The sequence below is a fragment of the Bubalus bubalis genome, chromosome 24 (genome assembly GCF_019923935.1).
Source record: "Bubalus bubalis isolate 160015118507 breed Murrah chromosome 24, NDDB_SH_1, whole genome shotgun sequence".
Lineage (NCBI taxonomy): Eukaryota > Metazoa > Chordata > Mammalia > Artiodactyla > Bovidae > Bubalus > Bubalus bubalis.
This window is the reverse complement of record NC_059180.1, coordinates 968,759-996,023: the sequence shown is the minus strand read 5'-3', so window position 1 is coordinate 996,023 and position 27,265 is coordinate 968,759. Positions and strand designations below refer to the sequence as shown.

Genomic DNA, 27,265 nt, shown 5'->3' with positions numbered 1-27,265 from the left:
ACAGAAGCCTTAGGCCCACGCCAGGCTCTGGCTGATGCTCAGGAAGTCAGTTTACAGCCTGAGCCTCGCACTTGCCCACCAGCTGTGAGCGGTCATCCACCAGCTCCCTGGACCCTGAGCGCCCTCCCGGGCCTCGTGAGCCCTCACTCCACAGTCTCTGGATCCCTCTTTGCAGGCAGGGAAACTGAGGCAAGGGGCGCCTTCAGGGAGGGGTCACACAGTGGAGACGCCGTGAGGAGCCGGGCCCTCGCTCTCAGCCTTTCTGACTGAAGGCCTGAATGTTCCACCTGGTTGGGGGGCTAAGGGGCTGCCCAGAGGAGGTGCTGTCTTTGGGACAACTCGTTTCTGGGAGTAAGGGGGGCCCCGGGACACCTTTAGCCCCTGGAAGCCTGGCAGTGACCCTCAGGAGGGCCTGGGCAAGAGCCGAGGGGGTCCCCAGGCTGTCAGCCTGAAGCCCCCACCCCCGCTGGAAGCCCCCCAGGCTCCGGGGCTGGGGGGAGGGCGCCTGTCGTGCTCGAGTGTGTGCAAATAGACGAGTGAGTGGCGTGTAATTACCTAAAATTGTTGGTTAGGAGCGGATGTAAATAACCAAAAAATATGTGGGGAAGTGGGGGGAATGCTCATCAATTAGACTTAATTACTTAACAGCTAATTGAAATAATAATGGATGCATTTGAATATGCTAATGAGGCTGAACCTGCCTAGGAAAAGGTAATTGGAATAAAAATAGAATGAGGGGGCTCAGAAGCTCCCAGGAGGCTTCCTGGCCGAGCTGAAGCCTGGGGACCAGGGGCAGGAGGCCAGAGCCGCTCCCACCCACAGCCTCTGCCCACCCCACGCGGCCTCCGCTCTCCTCTCCCAGGTCCTGGGGACCCTGACCACCCCAGGTCAGCCTTCCAGCTGCCCGGAGCAGGCAGAGGGGCTGCCTCGCCCACTAGGCCCCAGAGAAGCAGGAAGGCACGCGTGCTGAGTGCCTGCTGTATACCCAGTCCTGACTACAGACTTGGAAAGCCGGGGACCCCCACCCTGCTAGGGCAGGGCTTCCAGCCGCCCTCAGACGTCCGGCACAGCTGGCCAGGGCGGAGCGGGCCCGGCTCACAGGCATGTGAGGAGAAGCAGGCCGTTCACAACGCTCCACTGGCATCGCCTGCAGACCCACAGGTCCCACGGCTGCACGCGCAGGCACACCCTCCCAGGCCCGCGTGTGCCCACACACACCGCACGTCACTGCAACTCAGCCCCAGCCAGCGTCCCACCACGCGCACCACAGGGGACCCGGCGGCCCACCCCCCCCCCCCCCCCCCCCCGCCTCTGACCACACTAGGGGCCGGCGGGAGGCCTCTCTGGGGCTGTGCCCATTCCAGTTTTAAGACGGCACTTGTGCAGCTACTGGAAATCCACTGGCCTGAACAGCCCAGAGATGCTGGACTCACGGGAGGAGCTCAGGTGAGGCCAGTGACTGAGGGTGCGGGCTCGAGGGGCGCAGCCCGGGGGGGAGACCAGGGTTGCGGTGGGGGGGGGGAGGGAAGTGGGCGTCCAATGGACACACGCTGACCCAGGTGACCTCGACAAGCTTCAGCTCGCCCTCCAAACTACCGGGATGACGGTGACCAGCCCTCGCTGGCCACCACCCAGGCTGGTCTGAACCCACAGGCCTCAGGGCCCCCAAAGCCCCAGAGACCCCCTAGGTTGGAGGGGTTGAAGGTGACAATCCCCCTGCCCCTCCCCGGGCAGGCACACACACAGAAGCTGGGGGTTCACCAGGGGCCCCAAAGGCCTCCCAGGGACTCTGAGTCTCCGGTTTACCGCAACTGACCTGTGCCAGGCTTCTCAGGTTGGAGAGCGGACCACAAACCTCCCTCAGCTGCCCCGGGGGCCTCGCGGCTGTGGTTCACCCCTCGGACAGGTGACCTGGGGCTGGGGGCCGACCGACAGGCCCCAGGCCACAAGGTGGGGGTGCCCGAGGCCTCCCTTCCGAGGAGCGCCGTGCACACGGTCGGGTGGGGGCCCGGCAGCCCACCGCGTCTGGATGCCCCTCTGGCAGCAGAGGTGGACAGTGGGGGGCAGGGTCCCCAACCCTCCTCCATGGATGAAGCCGCGTGCCGCCCCTCCCCCCCCCCCGCCCCCCTCCCCCCCGCAGACGTCAGTCCGGGTGAGGGTGGGACAGAGGAAAGGCCCAAACTTGACATTTGCATTTCAAGCACTTATATCAGCAAAACAAATACCAGTAATTATACCATTTGCATATTTTCTGCCATGATTGTTGGGGAGGGGAGGAGGGGCTCCTGCTGATGCCAGCAGCCCGCCTCCCGCAGCTGCACCGTCCCCCCCAGGCCCTCCCCTCCAGCCCGCACCCCCCATGGGGCGGGGGCGCAGGGACTCCAGGCGGCAGGAAACGTCCTGCTCCACCTGGGCCTGCCTCTCGGTCTGGAACCAGACCCCGCCAGGGAAGCGGGGCCCAGGAGGCGCCGAGCTCAGGCTCAGCTCTCACTCAGACGCTCCACGGCCTCTCCTCCACCTCTGGCGTGCGCTCCCCCTCACAAAGGCCTCCACCCCGACCTGACCCCACTGCCCAGCATCTGGCAGGCCGGCCACCCTCTCCGCCTCGCCGGGCCTGGCACGTGGCAGGCTCAGCCGTGGGCGCTGCCACCCCAGGCCCCTGCAGTCTGCGCACCTGCTGTGCCAGGGGCCGGGGAAGGGCGCCATCCTGGTGCCAACCCCACAGAGAGGGCAGGACGGAGGGCAGCAGGGACCCCCGACTCAGAGGGGACTCGAGGGCTGGGGGATGGGGCTGGCGGCGGGTGGGGGAAGGGGGTGAACTGAGCTGCCCAGGCCCCTCCCTGGCAGCTGCTGTGGGCGGTGCCCTCCTGGGGTGTCCAGGGGGCAGGGGTGCCCCACACTGTCTCAGCTCCCTCCTGCCTCTGGGGGGCTCCAGGGAGTGCTCCATTCCTCAGCACCCCACCTCCCTCCACTGCCCACTGAGCTGGACAGATGGCAGACCCCCCCCGCAAGGCTCCAGATGGGTCCCTGGGCTCATCCCAGGCTGGGGACCCATGAAGGGAGCCGGGTGGCTTCTCCTTGCTCTGTTGGGTCCACAGTGCAGTGTGGCTGGTTTCCAGTGGAGGGCAAGTCAGGAGGCAGAGGGGCGGGAGGGGGCCCCCGCAGGGCGGACAGGGCTGGGGAGGCAGCGGATCCCTGCCGGGCGGCGCTCCCCAGACCCACTCCCTGGGTCAGGAAGCAGACACGGGGCTCTGCGTGCCGGCCACCCAGTCAATCTGGGGCACTGAGGAAGGGGAAGGGGTGTACCCGGCCCATCAGAGCTGGGGTCCCTGAATAGTGACCACAACAGCAGAGACATGACCCTGCCGGGCGGGCACCTCGATGACCCTGGCCTCCAGAAAGAGAAACCAAGGCTCAGAGGAGTCAGTCCACACACGGGAACCGGGACCTGTGCCCAGCCGGCCTGACTGCCTGCCCCACGCCCGCCCCCACTTTCTGCAGGACTGGCTCCTGTGAGGGCACCACAGGACAGGGGCATCAATGCCACTCCTCTGCAGTCGGGGAGACTCAGTCCCAGCGACAGACGGGCCTGGGATCACCCAGGACGCTCCTCAGCCGGCCTGACAGCTCTTTGCTTCTGACTCAAAGTCGGGCAGTGGCAGCCAGGGACGCGGTAATTACAGCTCCCAGGCTGGCTGCAGACACACCACCTCCCCTCCCCCCTTTAATCTCTTCCCACTCAGCCCTGCCTAAGGGAAGCCGGGGCCCCAGGCTTGGAAGTGCAAATGAGGCCCCTTCCCCGTTAACTGCGAGCAGCAATTAACTCCTCACTTCACACCCCACAGCCCCACAAATTCCAGATGGAGTAAACAGTTAAATATGAAATATTACAGCATAGAAAAACACTGGATGAAAACAGAATCCAATACTTAGCAGGCCTCAGGAGAGAGACAGGCTTTCCAAGCTCTGGAGGGATGGAATAAATTGTACAAGGAGAGAGAGACAGATCTGACCATATAAATATAAGGTAAAAGAACATTAAAAAAAAAGTAAGATGTACAACATACAGGGAAAACTATTTACAGCCAGTGTGACAAATGATAACTTCATCATGTAAAGAATTCAAATTGATTAGGGAACCACTAACAAACGCATAAACAAAGACACAAAGGGGAACACACAGTTGGTTAACAAACAGACGAGGCCGTGTTCAACTTCTTGCATAATTAGGGAAATGCAAATTTTTAAAATTACACTGAGACGCCATATAGGCTCATCAAATAAACAGTGATCTAAAAACCACCACCAAAAAAAAAAGGCAACTAAAGAAAAGTACTGCTAAGGTTAGGGTGAAACCGGCACAATTTTTTTGGAAAGTCATTTGGGAATACAGATAAAAAGCTTCCAAAGTGTGCATAGCTGATAGCAGACGAGAGGCTTAATGGTGAAGCTGGAACTTTCCCTCTGAGACCAAGGACAGCACGCGGATGCTGCCACCACCGCTTCTGTTCAACACTAGCGGGTTCAGCCATTGCAATACGGCCAGAAAAAGAAATTGAAGTGATGCGACTCAGAAAGGGAGAAACAACTCCAGTTATTCACAGGTGTTACATAAAAATAATCCCGAAGAATGTATAAACGCAGTGATGGATGACGGAACTTAGAGCGCTAGACATAAAATCCATATTCAAACGTAAAGTGAATTTCTATACATCTGTAGTAAGCAGAACATGAACGCTTATTAAAATTCAACACTGCAAATTGATCCACAGATTCTACGCAATCACAATCAAAATCCTGGAAATTTTTTTCTTTTTGTGGAACCTGACGAGCTGACTCTGAAATTTACATGGAAGAGCCAAGGGCCTAGAATGGCCCTAAATAAGAACAAGGTGGAGTGGAGGGGGGGTGGGGGACTGCGAATTACTCATCAGATAGTTTATTACACAACCACAGAAACTCAGTGTGTTCATGGTACGAGATCAGAAAATGAACCCATGGATCAAAACAGGAAGCTCACCCCCTGAACGAGGAGCCAGCCCTTGTTATGACAAAGGAGACCAGTAAATCAAGAAATCAGATATCTGGGAGGAAAATGAAATCAGACCACTACCTCACACCACATGAAAAATCAATTCCAGGTTGACTACAGACCTTGATGAGAAAAGAAGAACTATATATCTAAAGAGGTAACAGAGAAATGCATGGACAACCTGGAAGCCAGGAAGGCCTCCTCCCCGTGGACACACGAGAGCACATTGATAAACTTTACTCCACAAAAGTGAAGAGTTCCTGGGGCTTCCCTGGTGGCTCAGTGGTAAAGAATCTACCTGCCAATGCAGGAGATGTGGGTTCGACCCCTGGGTCAGGAAGATCCCCTGGAGGAGGGCATGGCAACCCACTGCAGTATTCTTGCCTGCGCAATCCCATGGACAGAGGAGCCTGGCGGGCTGCAGTCCCTGGAGTCGCAGAGAATCAGACGCGACTTAGCGACTGAACAACAAGAACAACAATCTACTCTGAGGAAAGGCCATTTTATCCCGAATCTATGGACAACTCCTACAAATTCAAGAGGAAAATACAGGCAACTCAGTAATATAGAGAATGGAGAGAGGTCTTGAAAAGGCATTTCCCAAATGAGGACATCCAAATGGCTCCAAAAACATCAAACCATAAATGATGCTCAACTTCATTATTTATGGAGACAGAAAAGCTTCAGAAGTCTCAGGAGTGTTGTGTTGGGGACATGGTGAAACAGGAAGACATCCTCTGCTCTGGGGGCTGTTTCACCATCACACCGAGGAGGAGACTGATGCACGCCTGTACATTCCGAGAGCAGAGACCCCCACCCCAGGTGGAAAGCTCAGACTGCGGCACTCACAACCAAAGACGCACACAGAGGTTTATCACAGCCCCAGAGCAGGAACCAGTCTGATCCAGGCCTTGAAAGGGACTGCTCTGCAGCAATGAAAAGCCACCCGTGATGAACGGATAAATCGACTCCAAGTACTGCTGACCAAAAGAATGCAGTCACAAAGGCTATGGATGCATGCTGCTGCTGCTGCTGCTAAGTCGCTTCAGTCGTGTCCGACTCTGTGCGACCCCAGAGACGGCAGCCCACCAGGCTACCCCGTCCCTGGGATTCTCCAGGCAAGAACACTGGAGTGGGTTGCCATTTCCTTCTCCAATGCATGAAAGTGAAAAATGAAAGTGAAGTTGCTAAGTCGTGTCTGACTCTTAGCGACCCCATGGACCACAAGCCCACCAGGCTCCTCCGTCCCTGGGATTTTCCAGGCAAGAGTACTGGAGTGGGGTGCCATCGCCTTCTCCGATGGATGCGTGGGTCACATTTATGTAAAGTACACAAACACAGGCCATCCCAGAACGTACCGTCTGTGTGTGGGAATGGCAAGAGGGCTGCATCACAGAAAAGCTCTTGGAAGGGCTCCCGGGGCTGGCGAAGTTCCATCGCAGTCTCTCAGCCCTGACTGCGGCCGGGCAGCGTCCACACAGTGGTCATCCTTTCCGTGTTCCTACATGATTTCGGTGTTCTTCTGTACACGCTACCCACTGCGAGCACGTGTGCATGCTCAGTCACTCAGTCCTGTCCGACTCTGCAACCCCATGCACTGTAGCCCGCCAGGATCCTCTGTCCACGGGATTCTCCAGGCAAGAACACCAGAGTGGGTTGCCATGACCTCCTCAAGGGGATCTTCTCAACCCAGGGATCGAACCGCCGTCTCCTGCATTGGCAGGCAGACTCTTTTATCAAGACAGTGACAGTCACTCCGTCGTACCCGACTGTGACCCCGGGGACTGTAGCCCACTGGGCTCCCCCATCCCTGGGATTCTCCAGGCAAGAACACCGGAGTGGGTTTCCATTCCCTTCTCCAGGGGATCTTCCCGACTGAGGGATCGACCCTGGGTCTCCCACATCGCAGGCAGATTCTTTACCATCTGCGCTCCAAGGAAGCCCTTTACCAATGAGCCACCTGGAAAGCCCATCTGACAATCTGAAAAAGTCCCGGGAGTGGGGGAGGAAAGTCCAGCCTTTGGGCCAACTGTCTTCCTCCCAAGAACCTATCATAAAGAAATAATCCCAAAGAGGAACTGAGCCAAAGATCTCCACTGCCTCTTAATATAGAAGAGAAAAAACTGGAAACCATGTAAGGAGGATCTGAGGAGGACTGTGAATCAGTTACAGGGCACTCTCTCCAAACACTGCACCATCATTTCAATAATGCTGATGAGAAGTTTGCAGCTTGGAAACCGCTCAAGATCTGTGACTGATCAGAGCCAGCAAGTCCACTCCCAGACGGACAGAACATGAACACACTCCCGCAAAACTCACGTGCAAGGGTGTCCTTAGCAACACGGCTCAGAGCAGCCACGCTGGAAACAACACTGGTCAGTGCCAGAGGGACCGACAGACCGGGGCGTCCGCACACCCGGGAGCGCCACTCGGCAGCGAGGACGGAGGGGCCATCACGGCCAGCAGGAACGCGTTTCTCACGAGTGCAGCGTGTGACAAAAGAAGCCAGGCGCGAGGAGCGTGTTACCTGTGACTCCATTCACACAATGTGTGAAAACAAGACAGAACTACGCTTGTTGTTTAGTCACTAAGTCGTGCCCGGCTCTGCAACCCCATGGACTGCAGCCCGCCGGGCCCCCGTATCCACGGACTGCAGCCCGCCCGCCCTTCTATCCATGGACTTCCCAGGCAAGAATACTGGAGTGTGTTGCCACTTCCTACTCCGGGGGATCTTTCCGACCCAGGGGTCAAATCCAACTCTCCTGCATTGGCAGGCGGGTTCTTTACCACTGAGTCACCAGGAAACTCCGTCAACACGACGCCGCTAGAAGCCAAGACTGTCGTCACCCTTGGGCAGGGCATGACCCCTGAAAGGCCAAGAGGTGACGTCCAGGAGCTGGTGGGTTCTGCCTCTTGACAGAGGTGCTGGTTACACTTTATGAAAAATTCAGTAAACAGTACCCTGGGGCCTGTGCGCGCGTCTCTCAGGTGAGTTACACTTCAGTTTGTTGTGCTTTTTTTTAAGGGTGACTGATACCAACACTCTAACAAACTCTCATCCTCACGTGAAGGAAAGCCCAGAAGGCCATTCTCCAGGTGGAACCACAGTTCTTTTCTCCTTTGAGCATTTTCCTAACTTGCTTTAGAGAAGAAAATAGTTATCTTCAGACATAAAAAAATAACTGGGAAATAATACACTATTACATTTATTAAAATGCCAGGCAAGAAAAAACAAGCGTTGGTGCTGATTAACGTTTTGCGATCCAGGAGGGCCTGACGCTTCGATGCTGGGAGAACGCAGGGCTGACGCCAACGTGCCCGGGACCCCCACACAGCTGCAGCCACAGCCCCGCCACCCCTCGGCCGACAGGGGCTGCCGCACTCATCTGCTGAGCAAAGGCAGAGCCAGCTCAGAGGGTGCGAAGCAGGGAAGAAAAACGCAGCAAAGGGGAGGCAGGAGCCTGATGAGTCGTCTGCAAGAGCTGTAAATTTGATAAGTGCTTATTAGAAATATGAGAATGAGGCTTCAAACGTGCTTGTCTGCCTGAAACGATGGCTGAGGTGCCCTCAGACTCACTGGCTAAACGTGGTAAGCTGTTCCACCGTAGCTGCAAGGTTAAAAGTACATCGAGACAGAAGTGAGATCCCCAGAAGAGCCTGTCACTGTCCTGGGGGCTCCAGAAAACCCTCCTTAGAAACAGGCCAGAAAAGCAGCCGGACCCCCACACCCTCCGCCATTGGTCCAGCGACTCTGGCTCCTGCCTCCAGGTGGTCCAGGACCCCAGCCCCCAGCCACCCAGCCAGCTGAGCGCTGAGCGGGCGCAGTGAGCAACCACGGGTGCTGGCTTACCAGGCCTCATCCTCTCTTCACTCGACCTGGGCAGGTGGCCCCAGTTCGGGACCCAGGCGGCAGGTGAGCCCTGAGGCTCAGCGCAGCCTGCCAGGAGGCCCCTTCACCCCCGCTGCCGGGCAGCCTGGGACGGGCACCTCCCTCCCCGAGGGCCCCAGCAGGGAGGCCCGCACGCTCCCGCCCGGCCAACACTTGCTCGGGCCCATCTGCCAACGATGACACACACCTTCCCCGTTCACAACGGCGACGCTGATAAAAGGAGAAAAAAGACACGTTCCAAGAAGAATATGGAGGGGGGGGGATAGGCAGATTCTTGAAAGGGCTGGAAATCAAAGGGGAAATAAATGCGCCCGTGGTGAGCTGTCCTCCGCCTGCCGGGAGCCCTTCTGACAGGTGAGAACATAGTTTCGGGGCCCCACGGCCAGTGGGCAGGCATTGGGCAGGAACCCGACCCCAAACACTCCCGCCAGAGCCCCGCCTCCGCGGGCCCATGGACGGGATGCACAGCCCAGCAGACAGGCGGGTGGGGCCCGGCGAGGCCGCGATGGTCTCCTAGTCTGTGCACCCCCCACCGCCCAGACAACCCCAGCGGGGCAGATGGGCAGAAGGGGCTGCTGTCCTCGCCAGGCCGAGGCCCCAGGCTGGTCTGCGCCTCTATGAGTGGACATGGGCAGGAGACCCTTCCAGCCGCCCCCTTCAGAGCCTGAGCGGCATCTGTCCTGCCAGAGGGCGGGGGCTCCCCCTCCCCAGGACCACCAGCACCCCATCCTCTCACCCCACCCCCACTCACAGCAAACTCTCTGACACCCCATCTCCCCGGATGTCCACATGCCTGCCGGGAAGCCCCGACCAGAGAGGGAAGGGGCTTCTCCCAGATCTCAAGGCAGATGGGGGGGTGGGGGACTTGGACCCTGGCCTGGACCAGGGCTCAACGCTGCCTCCTCCAGAAAGCCTCCCCAGCGTGCTCACGCAGAGGGAGCCACGGACCGCCCCAGGCCACATCCACAGGGCCCTTCCTCCAGCCTTTTCCTCACTTCTCTGTGTCTGCAGGCCACCCACACTGACGTCAGCCCCACGTGAGCAGGGACTGTGTGTGCCTCCTGTGCCCTGGCAGCTACACCAGGACAGGCCAAGCACGTGGCACACGCTGCCCCCAGGACAGGCCAAGCACGCGGCACGCACTGCACAGGGGCACATCTGACAAGGGAAGGACTGGTCTCCCCAGGCCTGGGGCGGGGCGGGGGGCCCACAAGACCCGCCGAGTGAACCTGTGATCGGGAATCAGGGACGCCTACACCCAGCCAGGTTTTCAGAGTGAGGGCTCTGCCGGCTCCTCTGCCTCCGGCCTCCCCCTGCCTGGCCCCAGGGTTGGCGCAAGGGGGAGGGCGCAGGCTGGCAAGGGAGCAGGCGGAGTGGAGTCGCGGAGGTGGGTCCTCGTCGCTCTGGACTAAGGCTGGTTCTCAGGCATCGAAGGGATGAAGGTGTCCAGCACCCGGGCCAGCAGGAGCATCATGTGGACATCACGAGGGCACCAGCGCCCGGGCCAGCAGGAGCATCATGTGGACATCACGAGGGCACCAGCGCCCGGGCCAGCAGGAGCATCACGAGGGCAGGCAGAGTCGTCACGGTCCTGGCCGGGCTGTGGGGGGAGCAGGTTCCAGGTCGGGGGGCCAATTCCTCCCCCAACACCGAGTGCGTGCAGGACTGCACGGCCGAGCAGCAGCGTGCCCTGCATCGTTTATGATGCCACGTGAGCAGTGACGGGCACAGAGGCAGAAAGTCGGGCGAGGGGTCCCCAACAGCCCCAGGTGGAACAGGAGGCTGCGTCTGGCCCCAACAGGCAGGAGGCCCCCACACCTGCGGCCAGGCAGAGGGCAGCAGCCTTGCCCCGCGTTGACGGGCAGCCAGGGGGTCAGGACACAGGGCCTCCCAGGGCGCCCACCACCCGTTAACAGAAAGCGTTTGTTTTCTTCTGCAGAGCATCTCAGGCTAGTTCCTATGAGACCCAGAAACTCAAGTCTGGTTCCCACCCCCACCAGGCAGGGGCACCTGCCCATGGTCTCACGGGACCAGACAGGCTCCAGGTGAGGTGTGTGGTTGGAGGACCTCAGGTCCAGTCTGGCAGAGCACGGCTGCCGAGGCGGAGGGGCCGTGATGCCTTCTGAGCCTGGGTCTTTGCCCTCACGGCTGCTAGAATCCCCACACCTGGGCAGCGGGTGTGGGGCACCCCCCTGAGGGAGGAGCTTTCCTTTCTCCAAGCGGTGGAGGGCACTCCAGCCCCCTTTCGTCCCCGCAGCAGTGCCTGGGGGTGACTGAGAAGCCAGAAATCCCCTCCTCTGTCCTCACCCACCCCCTCCATCCTCCCAGGCCCTTGTGACGTCACTTCTGTTGCCATGGGAACCCTGCCAGCTGAGCCGATGACTTCACGGGCGGGCAACGGGAGGAGCGGGGCTGGGCCTGCCTGGTCTTGCGGCAAAGGCCGCGCTCAGGTGCCCAGCCACACAGCACAGGACGCAGGGAGCGCGCTCCGATGCCCGGCCACACGGCACAGGACACAGGGAGCCATTTGGCCGACAGGCCGAGCACGGCGCAGGGCGAGGGCGCTCCGAGTCCCACTCCTTCCAGACAGAGGGCGGCGGGGCCACGTCTGCCCAGGGGCGGCGGGGGGGCCCCGGCCAAGGCTGTCCTCGGCCCTGGTTCCCCTCTCAGAAGGCAGGAGCAGTCCAGGAGCCCAGGACTTCCAGAGGCCTCCCCGCTGCGTCCGGCACCCCTGGGGGCAGGGCGCTGTTCAGCTGTGAAGGCCCCAGCACATCCTGCATGAATCACAGCCAGACGGGGGCTTCCGGAAGCTTCCCACCTACTCCTGCTCTGGGGGGGGGCGTTTCCTGGGAAGAGGGAAGCACTTCCCCATCTTCCGGGAGCCCCCACCCCGGGGCTCTGATGGGACCAGCGCCCCTGGGGACCCCACCACATGCACCCACCTGTCGGCACCAATCCAGGTCTCCCAGACACCCGCTCCATGCCCGGGGGTGCCAAGGGGACGAGCCGGTGCGGGGAGCATGTTCAGGTGGGGCCGTGGGCACCCCCGAGGTATCCACAGGAGCTGGGCACAAAGACAAGTCTGCAGGTATGCACACACCATCCACATGTGTGTGCACGCTTGCACACACACACACCTGCATGTTTTAACCTAGAGGTGGGCCCATATTCGGGGTAGATACAGGCTGTGCATGGCATGTGCCTATCCAGGGGCGCAGGCGGCCCAACTGGGCCTCCCCTGGACCTTGATCCCTGACCCCCACGGCCCAGCACGTGGTCAGGCGGGAAGCAGGCATCTTCTTTTACTGCCTCCTTTCATTCAGCTCTCGAGGTGGGGATTCCGGAAGCTTCCCTCAGCTTCCAACTAGAAATGAGGCAGAGACAAGGGGAGCTCGCCCAAGGTCACAGAGCCCTCGGACAGTCCGGCAGGTTGTGCTGGGATGTCCTGGCCCTGCCTCTCCCCCCACCACCCCCAGCTGCAGTCCAGCCCAGTGCCTCCCATCTATGACCCCGCATCTCCCGCAGACAGCAGGGTGCAGGAGAGCAGGTCTCCACACTGAGAGCATTGCGTGGCAGCCCGGCCTCTGCCGATGTCACGGGCCCCTCCTGGCCACCCCGCCCGGCTCCCTGTCTGGCCCCATGGGCATCAAGGCCCTGGTGGCCAGGCCGAGGAGAGAGAAGCCCCTCCACCAGGCAGGATGGCCAGCAGGTGTGAGGCCAGAGAGGGGGCCTCTGCCCGGATAAAGCGAGCAGCCCGGCCTGGCCCTGCAGCCTCTGACGGGTCCACGAGGGTCCTCTGCCGGCCCAGCCGCAGGCAGGCAGGCTGGACAGAGCTGTCCAGGCCCCAGTGAGCAGCCCTGGGGGGTGGGGTTTGGCTGCAGCACCCGGGTGGGGGTTGGGGGACATGGGTGCCACAGCCCCTCCCCCAGGCCTCACGACGGCTCCTAACCATCCTCCCGGTCACTCCGGCTTCCGCTCAGCCCACTGGTCACGGGGCAGGTGGAGAAACAGGCCCCGCGTCAGAAGTGGCTGCCAGGAGACAGAAGCCACCAGGAGGGTCTGGCCGGGATTACGTTGCTGCACACAGCCTGGGCGCCACCCTGCCAGCCACGCTGTTGTCCTGAACACCTGGCTGGCCAGGCAGTGCTGCGCTGGGCAGCTAGAGGCGCTGGTCAGGGATGCAGAGCGGCCTTTAAATACCCTGGTGATTTCATGCCACACCGTCCTCCTCCTCCCAGCCGCCCGAGGCACCCGGCCACGCGATGGACGCCTAATGAGCTGTGAAGGTCCATTTTTCAAAGTTGAACATTTCCCGGGCTCCCTGGCCCAGCCTCCAGATGTAGCCGAGTGACATCCTGGGTGAGGGGCAAGACAGCTGCTCAGGGAGGCCGGCACCCACATGGACTCTACAACACCCCGGCTCTTGCTGCCACCTTGGGTCCACGGAAAACAACTCCAGCAGCCAGCCCCAGGGGCGCTGAGGCGGCACGGACAAGGCTGGGCAGTGGGGCCTCAGCCCAGCGCAGCCTTCGTGCAGGGCACCCTGACCCTGCCCCACCTCACAGAGGGGAGACTGGCGGAGGGGCCACGAGTCCCTGAACAGCGACCTCGAGGTCTCACCCACCTCGGGTTAAGGGATGAGGACCTGTAGGGCCATTCAAGGGGCAGCGGTGGGTGGAGACCCCAGACCCCTGGGCCCACTGCATACGCCAGGAGGGCGCCAGCTGCCCCGTCTGCCAGGACCACTGCTGGCGTCTGTGTGAGGTGGCCGGACCCCTTGGTTATCCCTGCCTCTCTAGGGGGAAAGGGCTGGCAGGAGGCCTGAAAGTGGACTCAGGCAGACTGGGGTTCAAGCCTCAGCTCTGCAACTACCCACCTCTGTGAGCTCGCCCCAGCCACTTCCCTGGCCCTCGGGATCCCCAGCTGCAGTCGGGTGCAATTTGTCTCTGAGCCAGGGGCCGTCTACACTCCCATTTATTCCAAACCTCTGTCCATACTGACACTGTCTCTCTTCAGTCCTTGTAGCTGTATCTACCCATCATCCATTCACCCACCATCAGCAATTCATCCATCCTCCACTCCTCTTTCAGCCATCCATTCACCTGTTCATCATCCACCCTTCCTTCCTTCATTCCTCACACATCCGTCCACTCATCCATCCGTCCATCTCATCATCCATCCAGTTTACTCATCCACCATTCATCCATCTATCATCTCATCCTCCATCCAGTTTATTCACCCACCATTCATCCACCCATCTGTCCATTCCATCATCCATCCAGTTTCTTTATCCATCCTCCATCCATTTTATTCATCATCCAATCACATCCATCTACAGACCCCACCACCTCAGCCATCTACGCATCCATTTATGAAGAGTAAGTCAGACAGTCCTGGGCCAGGGCTAGAGCCCCGGTCCCCGAATCCTGACCCGTGTCCTCTCCAGGATGCGAGCTACTCAAACAGCTCCAGGAGTCCCCATCCTGTCACCGGCATCGGCTCTGATCCCTGTCAGCTTGAGGAAGGGCTTCTGTCTCCACACGAGGGTTCCTGGAGACAACCAAAAGCTTAAGGGGCCAGAGGCCTTCACCACTGGCCCCGCTTCAGGGACCACGTGAACCAGCTCAAGAACCTCAGACCCCCCATCTGCGACAGACAGATGACCGCAGAGGCTTCACAACGGGCCGTGCTGAGAGCAGCGGCTATCAGTGGACAACGTGGTTGGAGGATGTGCCAAAAGGAGGAAAAATAAAGGGACAAGACATGTTCTGCCCTCGCCACCGATTCCACAGCTTCCCAAGGGTTCCAGCCAAGGTGGACTAAACCTACCCAGAGGAGACCTCTGCAGATCCCAGGCAACAGGACAATCTGAAACCCCCAAATTATACCAAACACCCAGAAACATACGCATGATCCCTCAGCAGCCCACACCTGTGGGGTCCACGCTGGGAAGTGGTCTTCTTCCCCATGTGTCCCTTGACCCTCTGGTTCCCTTGTCCATTTGTACTGTCAGACCCCGGACGTATCATACGAACGGAACAGAGAACAAGACCCTGCACAGCCTCGGGACTGTGCTCGTGCTGGCCAGCACGCTCACGGGCGTAATTAACACACACGGGGCGCCTGTAGAGGGAGCAGTTAACACACAATGTCGTTACTCAGCTACAAAAACAACGGGCTTTCGTCAAACAAAACTTGGATGAACCTCCAGGAAATTTTGCTAAGTGAAAACAAAGCCAGCCCCCGAAAGTTACAAAGCATGTGATTCCACTTACACAGTCTCTGAGAAGACACAATCATACAAATGGAGAACAGATTCGAGTTTGCCGGGGTCGGAGACGAGGTCTGGGGGAGGGAGCTGAGTGTGGCTATGTGGCTATATGGAGAAGGCAATGGCACCCCACTCCAGTACTCTTGCCTGGAGAATCCCAGGGACGGGGGAGCCTGGTGGGCTGCCGTCTCTGGGGTCGCACAGAGTCGGACACGACTGAAGCGACTTAGCAGCAGGAGCGGCAGCATGTGGCTATAAAAAGCGGTAAGGATTTCTGTGTCGATGCGAATGTGCTGCGTCTGGACTGTATCACTGTCGATATCCCAGTTGTCATATAGTTTTGCAAGATGTTACTCCTGAGGAGAAATGGATAAAAGGTACCGAGATATCTCTGAATTATTTATCATGATTGCATGGGATCTACAATGGATCTCAAAATACAAAAGCTAAACTTAAAATGGATGAAATAATGCATTGAAATGGGGTGTTTTTAATAAAAGGTGTAAGATCAACTGGATTAATATATATGAAAAGAAATGGAACTGAATCCCTACCTCACACCATAGAATAAAAAATTAATTCCAGATGGACTAGAAGTCTCAATTCAAATGTAAAACAATAAAGCATCTAGAGGAGCCTCTTCAGAAACCTGAAGTGAGAAAAGATTTTGCTTCAAGCTAACAAAAAGCACTAACTCTGAAGGAAAACGTGGACTACTACATCAAAATGAAGAACTTCTCATTAAAAGATACGAACGGAAGAGGGAAACGTCAAGACACAGGGTGGGGGAGATGCTTAGAACCTATATAATCAGGATTAGGAAAGAATATAAAGAATTCTTACAGGTGTATAAGGTGAAGGCAGGAATCTCAACAAAAATGGGTAACAGGTTTGAACGATATTTGGTCAATAAACAGGAAAAGGTGCTCACCTTTCGGCAGGGGTAAAATGGAAAGGGCAGTATCGAGTGCTGACAAGGTGCAGAACCGCCAGCACTGAGCCGGTACTGACCGTGGGCGGCCTCGGGAGGGCACAAGCGCCTGAAGCACTTCTGAAAACGCAGCATCTACTCACACTGAGCACGCACCACGCACAACCCCACTCACCGCTAAGTATCTGTCCAGCAGAAACGGTGCACGTGCCCGAGCGCAAGGACGTCCCTGACAGTAGTGGCCACAGTCGCTGGAGACTGGAAAACCCAAATGTCCATCAACAGTGGGAAAGGGCGAAGGAGAAGGACACTAGCGACCACAAGCGACGTGTGCAGCACGTCCACCGTGGGCCTCACGAGAGCGTGCGCAGCACAAGAAGCTGGGCTCAGAACGCGAATCGTGGTTCACGGCTCAGACGGTGAGGAAGCCGCCTGCAGTGCAGGAGACCCGAGTTCAGGCCCCGGGTCGGGAAGATCCCCCGGAGGAGGGCGTGCCCACCCACTCCGGCATTCTTGCCTGGAGACCCCCATGGACAGAGGAGCCGGGCGAGATACGGTCCATGGGGTCGCAAAGAGTCAGGCACGACTGAGTGACACGCATAGACACACATTCATATGAAGCATAAAAACAGGGAAAACTATAGGATTAAAAACCAGAAACGTGTTTCCCTTTAAGGAGAAAAGAGAGGGTAACAATCAGGTGAGAACATGAGGACATCCCGGGATGCAAGTCACGCTTTCTTTTCTGAACTAGCTGGTTCTGAAACGGATTACACTTTGTGATAATGCATGGAGCTGCCTGTTTTTTCAAGTTGTGTTTCTAGAAGGTGGCACCACGAGATGGGTCTTCAGCACACTGGCGGAAGGGGGCTGCCAAATCCTTTCCCCAGAACTACAAAAATAGTAAAAAAAAAAAAATCAGAAATAACCATTTCAGTATCCTCGAAACTGACCAAAAGGCATTTATCCAGGAAAACCGATTAAACGCTGAATAAGTCAGGGGAAATCTGTGATATTCTTACCTGGAGCTGCTCCCATCTCCCCACTCCCAGCTCGGCTGGAACATCACCCTGGCAGGACAGCACAGCGCAGGCCACAGAAACCAGAAGCTTCACCGTCAGAGGCTGATTTGATTTAGAGCAGAAGGCACAAAACTCACGCTCAGCAGCAGTGATGTCGATAGTAAGCAGCGATCTCAGTGGCGAGTGAAAGAGGAAAGCCAGCTGTGCCACCAGGCTGAGACTGTGATCCTGGCTGGGGCAGCCACAGGCCAGGGGACTAGCTGGAAACCTGACCGAGAAAGACACGAAATGTGACCGCTGTAGACGTGCTCGACAAACTCCCCACACAAGCCTGACTGATGGGTGGCACGCCGGGGGGAAAGCAGACCGAGCCCGAGAAATCCACACGTCCCCGGGCTCCTGAGAGCCTGCGGACACACGCAGGAGATGCAAGAGTCTGGCAGAGAGTAAAAGGCAGAACTGACTCGAAACTGTCTGGTCCTTGAAGGTGCCCCCAAACCCACATGCAGATCCATCAGCAGACAGCAAAAGCCTGACACAACCTCTGACCAATCACGGGCTGACCACTAAGCTAAGCAGACACCGAGGTGATCCCTAGGAAGCCAAAATTTAAAAGGAAACCAGGAGTTCATTTTTTTAAAAAAGGCAGACTAAGCAGAGATATCAATCATCACACATCAGGGGACAAGGATTTCAAAGTTTTAGTCCAGGCAAGTTACCCAATAAACAAACAAAAAACCTAGCAAACGGGGGTGGGGGGTGGGAATCAGAATCCAGAGGTGCTACAGTATGTTCTCTAAAATGCCCATTTCCAACACAAAATTACAAGATATGGAAAGGAGCAGGAAAAGGCAGTTCAGTTCAGTTCAGTCGCTCAGTCGTATCCGACTCTTTGTGACCCCATGAATTGCAGCATGCCAGGCCTCCCTGTCCATCACCAACTCCCAGAGTTCACTCAGACTTACGTCCATCGAGTCAGTGATGCCATCCAGCCATCTCATCCTCTGTCGTCCCCTTCTCCTCCTGCCCCCAATCCCTCCCAGCATCAGTCTTTTCCAATGAGTCAACTCTTCGCATGAGGTGGCCAAAGTACTGGAGTTTCAGCTTTAGCGTCATTCCTTCCAAAGAACACCCAGGGATGATCTCCTTTGGAATGGACTGGTTGAATTTCCTTGCAGTCCAAGGGACTCTCAAGAGTCTTCTCCAACACCACAGTTCAAAAGCATCAATTCTTTGGCACTCAGCTTTCTTCACAGTCCAACTCTCACATCCATACATGACCACAGGAAAAACCATAGCCTTGACTAGACGGACCTTTGTTGGCAAAGTAATGTCTCTGTTTTTGAATATGCTATCTAGGTTGGTCATAACTTTCCTTCCAAGGAGTAAGCGTCTTTTAATTTCATGGCTGCAGTCACCATCTGCAGTGATTTTGGAGCCCAGAGAAATAAAGTCTGACAAAAAGGTAACTCATACTCAAGTAAAAAGGTAACTCATACTCCAGTAAAAAGGTAACTCACACTCAAGTAAAAAGGTAACTCACACTCAAATAAAAAGCAGTCAATAAAAACTGTCATGAATGTCACAAAATGTTGCGGTGAATAGCAAAGACTTCAAAGCAGCAATCATAAGTCTGTTTAAAAAGGGCAAAAGACAATTATGTTTAAAGATGAAAGGAAAATATTATGACATGGACTCAGAAAACAGAGAACCTAAATGAAGAGAGAGGAATTATTCAGCAGAATTTTGGAATTCAAAAGTGTAATAACTGAAGTGAAAAACTCATGAAGGGCTCAACAGTCAATCTGAGGTGGCAGAAGAAAGAATCAGTGAACCTCAAGATAGATCAAAATAAAGTATCCAATCTACAGAACAGAGAGAAAAAGGAAGAGGAGGAGGACTTCCCTGGTGGCCCAGGGGCTGAGGCTCTGCACTATCAAGGCAGGGGACCCAGGTTCGATCCTCAGTCAGGGAACAAGATCCCAGATGCTGCAATAAAGATCTCACATGTTGCAAGCAAGAAAGATCTAATATTTAAATAAATATTTATTGGTGCATCCAAATAAATAAATCCTTTTTTAGGAAATAGATAAGGAAAATAAAGTGAGCCTCAGACATCTGTGGGAGACAACATCAAGGGCTTGGTACCAACATATATGTGATAGAAATCCTAGGACAAGAGAAGAGAAAGAGGTAAGAAAATATTTCAAGAAATAACAGCTAAAAATGCCCCAAATTTGATGAAAAACATTAATCTAAAAGATGCAAGATCAACAAACCCCAAGAAGGATGAAAACAAAAAATCTACACCTAGACACATCATAATCAAACTGCTGAGAGACAGAGACAACAGAAAGAGAAGAGTGATTCGTCACACGCAAGATACAGACAGCACGTCCAGCGGCGGACGGCCCAGCCAAAACTACGGAGGTGAGAGGCAGCGGAATGGCCAACTCAGATCGCTGAAAGAGGAGATGTCGACGGAGAAGTCCACATCCCATGAAACTATCCTTCAGAAATGAAGGCAAACCGAAGACACGCATAGACAAAGGCTGAGAGAATTCAGTGCCAGCAGCCCCGACTCAGAAGAAATTTACTAAAAGGAGAACTTCAGGCGGAAAGGCAGTCACGTCCAGGGTAAGTCAAATCCACAGAAAGAGATAAGGAGTGCCAGACACGATAAATGTGTGGATGAATATAAAAGACTCTGTAAATGCATTATTTTCTCTTCCATTCCCTTAACTTCTTTTAATAATATAAGAGTATATAACGCGGTAATTATAACCCTACATTGCTTTTATAACTAGCAGATACTGATGTCCTTTATATGACAGCCTTAGCACAAAAGAGGGAGGGGAAATGGAGCTATACTGGAGTAAAGCTTCCGTGTCTTACCATAGTTAAGTCTGTATTAAAAGCTATAACAAATCTAGACAGCGTATTAAAAAGCAGAGGCATCACTTTGCCAACAAAGGTCTGTCTAGTCAAAGCTATGGTTTTTTCCCAGTAGTCATGTATGGATGTGAGAGTTGGACTACAAAGAAAGCTGAGTGCAGAAGAATTGATGCTTTTGAACTGTGGTGTTGGAGAAGACTCTTGCGAGTCCCTTGGACTGCGAGGAGATCCAACCAGTCCATCCTAAAGGAGATCAGTCCTGAATATCCATTGGAAGGACTGATCCTGAAGCTGAAACTCCAATACTTCAGCCACTTGATGCAAAGAACTAACTCATTGGAAAAGACCCTGATGCTGGGAAAGATTGAAGGCAGGAGGAGATGGAGATGACAGAGGATGAGATGGTTGGATGGCATCACTGACTCAATAGACCTGGATTTGAGCAAGCTCTGGGAGACGGGAGATGGCAAAGGACAGGGAAGCCTGGCGTGCTGCAGTTCATGTGGTCACCGAGTCAAACACCACTTAATGACTGAACAACCACAAAAAAGTCAGTGTTAATCTGAAACCATTCATATTAAGATGCATACTGTAACCCCCAGAGCAACTACTCAGAAAACAAAGAAATAAAGTTTAAAAAGTTAACAAAGGAACTAAAATAGTGCACTGAAAGTGTTTACCTGACATGAAGAGAGAGACAGAGGAGGAAGAAGACGAGACGCGCAGAAAACAATTCAGAAAATGGCAACCACGTCAAACCGAAAACTGCTTTCCATGTGAGCAGACTAAATGGCTCAATCAAAAGGCAGAAGTGTCAGACTGGATTAAAAGAGCAAGATCCAAATATATGTTGTCCAATAATCTTACTCTTTAGGTTCAAATATACAACTATGATGAAAGTAAAAAGACAGAAAAATACGTGCAAACAGGAACCACATCAGAGCCAGGACAGGCGAGTTAACCTGAGGCAAAGGGACGTCAAGAGACACAGCAAAGGCAGAGACACGCTCATAATCACATTCAGGTCCATACCCCAGAAAGAGACGACAGTTAGAAACGAGCCTGCCTGTAAGAGCTCCAAAACACAGCGAGCAAAACTCAGCAGAACTGCAAGGGGAGACGGACAGCTCACCAGTCACAGTTGAAGATTCTAATATTCCACCTTCAGTAACTGAGAAAACTAGACACAAGAAATCAGCAGATACAGACAATCAGAATGACACCATCACCAACCTGACCCAACTGACATCTGTAGAACATCCTACCCAGCAGCATACAGTCTTTTCAAACACACGAGGTGAATCTTCAGGATGGACAACATTTCAGGCCAAAAGACAAACCTCCATACATTTAAAATGGATGTAACCATAGAAAGTATGTTCACCAACCACAGTGGAATTGAATTGGAAATCAACAAAAGAAATAAATCTGAGAAATCCTCAAATATTTGGAAAGTAAACAACAATTTTAAAAATAGTCATGAGTCAAAGAAATCACAAAGGACATTTGATAACGTCCTTAATTAAATGAAAATAAAACATATCAAAGTCTAGGAGATGCAGTTAAAGCAGGGTTTAGATGGAAATTTACAGCTTTCAGCGTGCATCAAAAAAGAAGAAAAATCTCAACAACCGAAGGATCTACCTTAAGAAACTAGAAAAAGTCAAAGCAAGTAGAACAGAGGAAATAATAAATCAAACTAAGGCTGATGAAAAAATAGAAAAATAAATCAACACAAAGCAAAAATCATCTATTTGAAAAAATTAACAAAATTGACAAAACCTTTAGCTACACAGACCAAGAAAAAAAAAACAAAACAGCAGAAATTGCCAAAATCAGATATTATTAGAAAGAAATCATCACTACCAACCCTACAGAAATCAAAGGGATATAAAAGCAATAAAAGTAATATTGTGAACAGCTTTACACCAACGAACCGCACCGCTTAGAAGATGAGTGGGCAAACGCACAGAGACACAAGGTAACAAACCCATTCACACACAGAAAGCCTGGACCAACGTACAACCTATCCAGAAATGAGTGAGTAATTTAAAACACTCCCACAGAGAAAAGTCCAAACCCAGGTGGCTTAAATTGCAAACTCTGTCAAATGTTTTTAAAAAATCATACTGAATCTAGACAAACTCAGGAAAAAAGAGAAAGAAAAACTTCCTCGCTCATTCTACAAGACCAGTATTTTCCCTGCTACCAAAACCAAAGACATCATGAGGAAATAACAGACCCAAACATCACATGAACAGTGGTGCAAAAATTCTTCATCAAATGGTAGCAAACCAAATCCAGCAATAAAGAAAGAGGGTTGAACAGGTGGCATTTACCCCAGCAATGCAAGGCTGGTTTAAGCCCTGAAAATCAACTGAAGCCACACCAGTAAAAGGGCAGAAGCCAAATGACCATTGCAGGAGACGCGCATAACCAAACCAACACACATTCACCGCAGAAACACTCAACACCAGCACCACGTGGGAGCTTCTCAACCCAACACAGAGCATCCAGGACAGCCACAGCTAACACATGTAATGGTGAGAGGCTGAGTGCTCTCCCCTAAGGGCAGGCATGGAGCACCAGCGCCATTCAGCAGGGCTCTGGAGGTTCTGGTCAATAAGGCAAGAAAAATAATCCTAATAAAAGAGAGCCTGTTGGAAAAAGAGGATGTAAGACTCCCCTTGTTTGCAGAGGACATGCAGAAAATCCTAAGGAATCCACAAAAGTCTAGGGGAACTAGCCAATAATTAAATTCAGCAAGGTTACAGGATAAAATATCAATACACAAAGCTCAGCTCCACTCCTACGTACCAGCAACAAACAATCTGAAAATGAAATTAAGAAAATAATTCCGTTCACAATAGCATCAAAAAACACTTAGGAATAAATTTAACAACAGAAATTTAATTTCCAAGACTTGCACACTGAAAATGACCCCAAAAAACTGCTTAGAGAAAATAAAGGTCTAATTCATGGAGACACACAGTCCATGTTCATGGACAGGAAGACTTAATATTTCCAAGTTGATCTATGAATTAAACAGAAGCCCATCAAAATCCCAGCAAGCACTTTTTTCTTTTTTAATTAACAAGGTGGTCTTAAAGTTTGCGCAGAAATGTAAAGGACTAAGAACAGCAGAAAATACTCTGAAAAGAAAAACATTTGGAGGACTTAACACCACGTGCTTTCCAAATGGGCCACAAACCTACAGCAATAAGCCAGTCGGTACCGGCAAAAGGTCAGACACACACGCCAGTGAGGCAGGGCTGAAAGTCCAGAAGCAAACCCTTAACCCTATGGTCCCAGGAAAACTTTACAGAAAAGACAGTCTCTTCAAAACATGCTGCTGGATCTAGAAAGACGGTCCTGCTCCAAGCATGTGCTGGGCGGCAGTGGAGACCCAGACACAAAGACAGCCATGTGGGCACAGCGGGGTGCAGGCAGGCGAGGGCGGCGGCGAAGAGAGAGGAACACGGAAACGCTCATCCCCAAGGGGAAACGGCCAGCCAGTGGGACCTCACCCCAGGGCGCTGTAGCAGCCTGGAGGGCGCACGGACACCTACAGCTGATTCACTGAGGGTTCACAGAAACCAACAGCACCGTAAAGCAATTATCTTCTGATTAAAAATAAATATTTTATTTTAAAAAATGGTGCTGGGACAGTTAGATACCCCTGTACCCAAAAAAGGAATGAAGGGCCAGACAGAGCATTCACAAACATGAACTTAAAATGGTCAATAAACCAAAATCCAAGAGCTAAAATTAGAATGTAAACTCCTAGGAGAAAACACAGAAGAAATATTTGTGACCTTGGATTAGGCAAAGGATTCTTAAGTATAACACTGATAATAGGATTCATAAAAGAGAAAAATTGATAAAGCAATCTTCATTACATATAACACTTCATTACACTTGTGTGCTCCAAAAGACACCATGAAAAATATTAAAGACAACATACAGACCAGGAAAAGATATTTGCAAATCATACTTCAGATAAAGGACTTGTACTCTGAACATACAAAGAACTCTCACAACAATTCTGAATAATTTTGAAACTCAGTTAAGACAAATAACACATTAAAATGGGCAAAAGATTTAGACAGACATTTTATCAGAAATGAAATACGAGCGCCAATAAACACACGAGGACATGTCCACCTTCACTGGTCATTAGGAAAATGCAAATTAAAACCTCAGCCCCTGACCCCTGCCCAGCGCATCTGTAATAAAAAAGACCAGCACTTCCAGGCGTTGCGGGAACGTGAGGGGCTGCAACCCTCCGACCAGAGCTTGATAAGAAGCCGACAGAGACGGGTGCGATCTGTGCCTGGGCAGGGAGATGGGAAGGGTCCAAGACTCACCTGGGCGGTGGCTGAGCACCTCTACCATCACGCAGGCACCACTGCAGGGTCCCGTCCCGAGGGCAGAGAAGCGCGCCCACGCTGTCAGGAACCTCCAGAAAGCAGGGAGCGGGAAGAACAGGCAGCCCGCACACACGGACACACACCCCAGCCTCCCCGGGACACCAGCCTCACAGGCGACCAGCTTGTTTCTAAAGGCCAGAGTCACCTTCAGGATAACCAAGCGGCCCCCAAGGCTGTCAGCCTCTGTGCTGGTCCAAGATTTCACTCAAACAGAAGGCCCTGTGCCACGACCCTGGAGCACCTTCCCTGCACACACAGAACCCTGGGCAGGACGAGAGGGGGTGAGCCCGGGCAGTCTGGACCCCGCGGGCCACTCACCCACAGCCGGCCAGGGGGCCCCTGCCTCGGTGCCTGCTGGGGGCAGGCCCCTGCTCCTCTGCAGTGGAGGGCCCAGAGCCATCCACAGCCAGCTCCCAGCTCTGCCTCCTGCCCTGAGACTCAGCTCTCCCAGCTGTAAAATGGGCAGAGGGGCTGCTGGGGTGAGGGGTGTCAGAGACAGGCGGGTCTGGGTTCTGGAGCTTGTGATATGAGCCGGGGCCCAGCCCCCTTCCTCTCAGCTGCAAGAGGCTCCCTGGTGGTGCTGGGGGCCCACACCGGGCGCGGGACGGGCAGAGTCTGGACCACCACGCCCAGGCGGGCGCTGGGCTCTGCGTTTCAAGGAGTCTCAGAGGCCAGGATAGCAGCAGGTGAGGCAGGAGCCAAGAGGCCCATCTGGGGAAGGGGCTGTGCTCCACAAGGCTCGGGGCCTCCCCTGTGAGCTCAGGGAGCCGGCAAGGGGGCCACGCGCCCAGGGGCAGGGCCCTGCCCCGCCCGCCCGCCCGTTTCCCCTTCCGGAAGAGGGCGCTGAACAGCCCTAGAGCTCTGGGTATGGAACATCACCCTTCCTGCCCAGGACCCGCAGCCCCATCGCCCGGCCTCCAGAGGCAGGGCTTTTCTCCTGGAGTCTAGAATTTCCAGACATCTTCCACCAAGGCGTAGGGGGCAGAGGAAAATGAAAGAGGTTCTGGCCGAAAGGACCTGAATTTGGCTCCCGCCCCCTCCAGCCATGCGGCTCCAGAAGGCACGGATATCACTGAGGATCCAAGCAGGCATCCCCGTGGTCTGTCACCTCCTACCGAGGGCAGCACCAGATGCCCGGGCGTCCCGCAGCGGGGTGTGGCCTTCCACCACCTACACTCACGAGACAGCCCTGCATGGCCTGCAGACGTGCCCTCCCCGATGGTCACCACCACCCACCTTTCCCGCTCCCCCAGGCCCTTGGCTTCCCAAGGACCCCCCTGAGGAAGGGCAGAGCATTACTTGGGCCCCTAGGCCCCACCCTGGTCTGTGCAGGCCCGGCACAGCCAAGGTGAGCTCACGATGGAGCAGGCCCCCCAGGCCAGCTGGGAGGAAAGCGGGGCTGGGCTCTGGGAAGGGTGTCCACCCCCAGGAGCACGTCTCCCGACCCCAGACCAGAACCTGAGCCAGGAACGCACCCTCCGTCAGGCAGTGTCGGTCACGGGGCCGAGCCTGCTGTTGGCTGCGGTTGCCGGGAGGCGTGCACCTGCACACGCGTGTGAGCACACTTCCACCAGGCACCGCGGTGGCGCTGGGTCCCCCGGTCTCTCGCCACCCTCCATCCTCTGGCGCAGGCCCTGCTCCCCTTAGAAAGACAGCTCTCAACTGCTGGCGGGTGTCTGAGGAGAGCAGGATTCGCTTTATACCATCTTATCCTCCATACACACACACTTCTCGCTTGGTAATGGACACAGATGGGAATATGGGGTAGCTTTACACAACCGTCTTCTCTACAGAAGCGCAGCTCCAATCTTTAAAGCAACATCAAAACAGATGCTCCGGACTCTCCCTCGCCGGCACCATCAGCCCCGCCAGGCAGCCCCATCTCACCAGATGTGGGCAGACCCCCCTCCTCCCCTCCAGCCACAGGGACCTTTAGACACGGAAGCCAACGGCATCCCTCACCATCTCAAAGTCCCCAAGAGCGTCCCAAGGCAAACAGAACGAGACTCACGTCTTCCCCAGAAGCCCCAGCCCTCTCAGCCGGCACGGGGGGCCCTGTGCCCACCGACCCACCACCTCTGGCCCGGCCCCTCCAGCACACCAAGCCTGCACCAGCTCAGGGCCCCCCAGCAGGCAGCCCTTCTCCAAGCCCCAACTTTCCACAGCACAGCACAGCACGAGGGGACACGGGGCTTGGGGCTGAGCAGGGCCTGCACGAACACCAGGGGCAGCTCTGTCTTTCGCAGAACTCGGGTCCCCCATTCAGACTCACCACGGCTGGCCGTCTACCTCAGCCCTGCCCTTGCCGAGCAGAAAACAGGCTCAGCGGGGGGAGGGCGCCCAGCCCCCAGCCCGGGCCTCCTGACTGGAGACCGTGACCTGGCCCCTGGGCTCTGCCCCCAGCCCAGCACCCAGGGAGGGCCGGGCCCTCAACCCACTTGACAGAAGCACCGAGGCAGAAAGGCGCCGGTTCCCAGCTTGCACGGCCAGAGCAGACACTGGGCCACCCCTGACCTGCTGCTGGGCCCTTCCGGAAACTTCCATAGGGCGACCAGAGGTAGAGGAGCCCCCTCCATGGAGATGGGGGGATGGCGGGGGCAGGCAGGAGACACAGGCTCCAGAAGCACCCGGCAGCCCCTGGCCACGGGTCTCCAGGGCAGCGCGGGAGCTGGGGGGGGCGGGGGGCGGTGGGTGGGCATGCAGAGGGTCCATGCTGCTCCTCCCGGAAGTCCTCCAGGCTCCATCCTGACAGCAAGGGGCGAGGAGCACCTCCTCACTGCGTGCTCACAAGCCTT

The 27,265-nt window shown here is 55.0% G+C and overlaps 1 protein-coding gene across 4 annotated transcripts in view; it reads right to left on the bottom strand.

Annotated features, from left to right (window-relative positions):
• ELFN1 (extracellular leucine rich repeat and fibronectin type III domain containing 1) overlaps positions 1–27,265 on the bottom strand; it is a 62,792-nt gene that overhangs the window by 26,388 nt on the left and 9,139 nt on the right. The gene's annotated exons all lie outside the window — the stretch shown is intronic.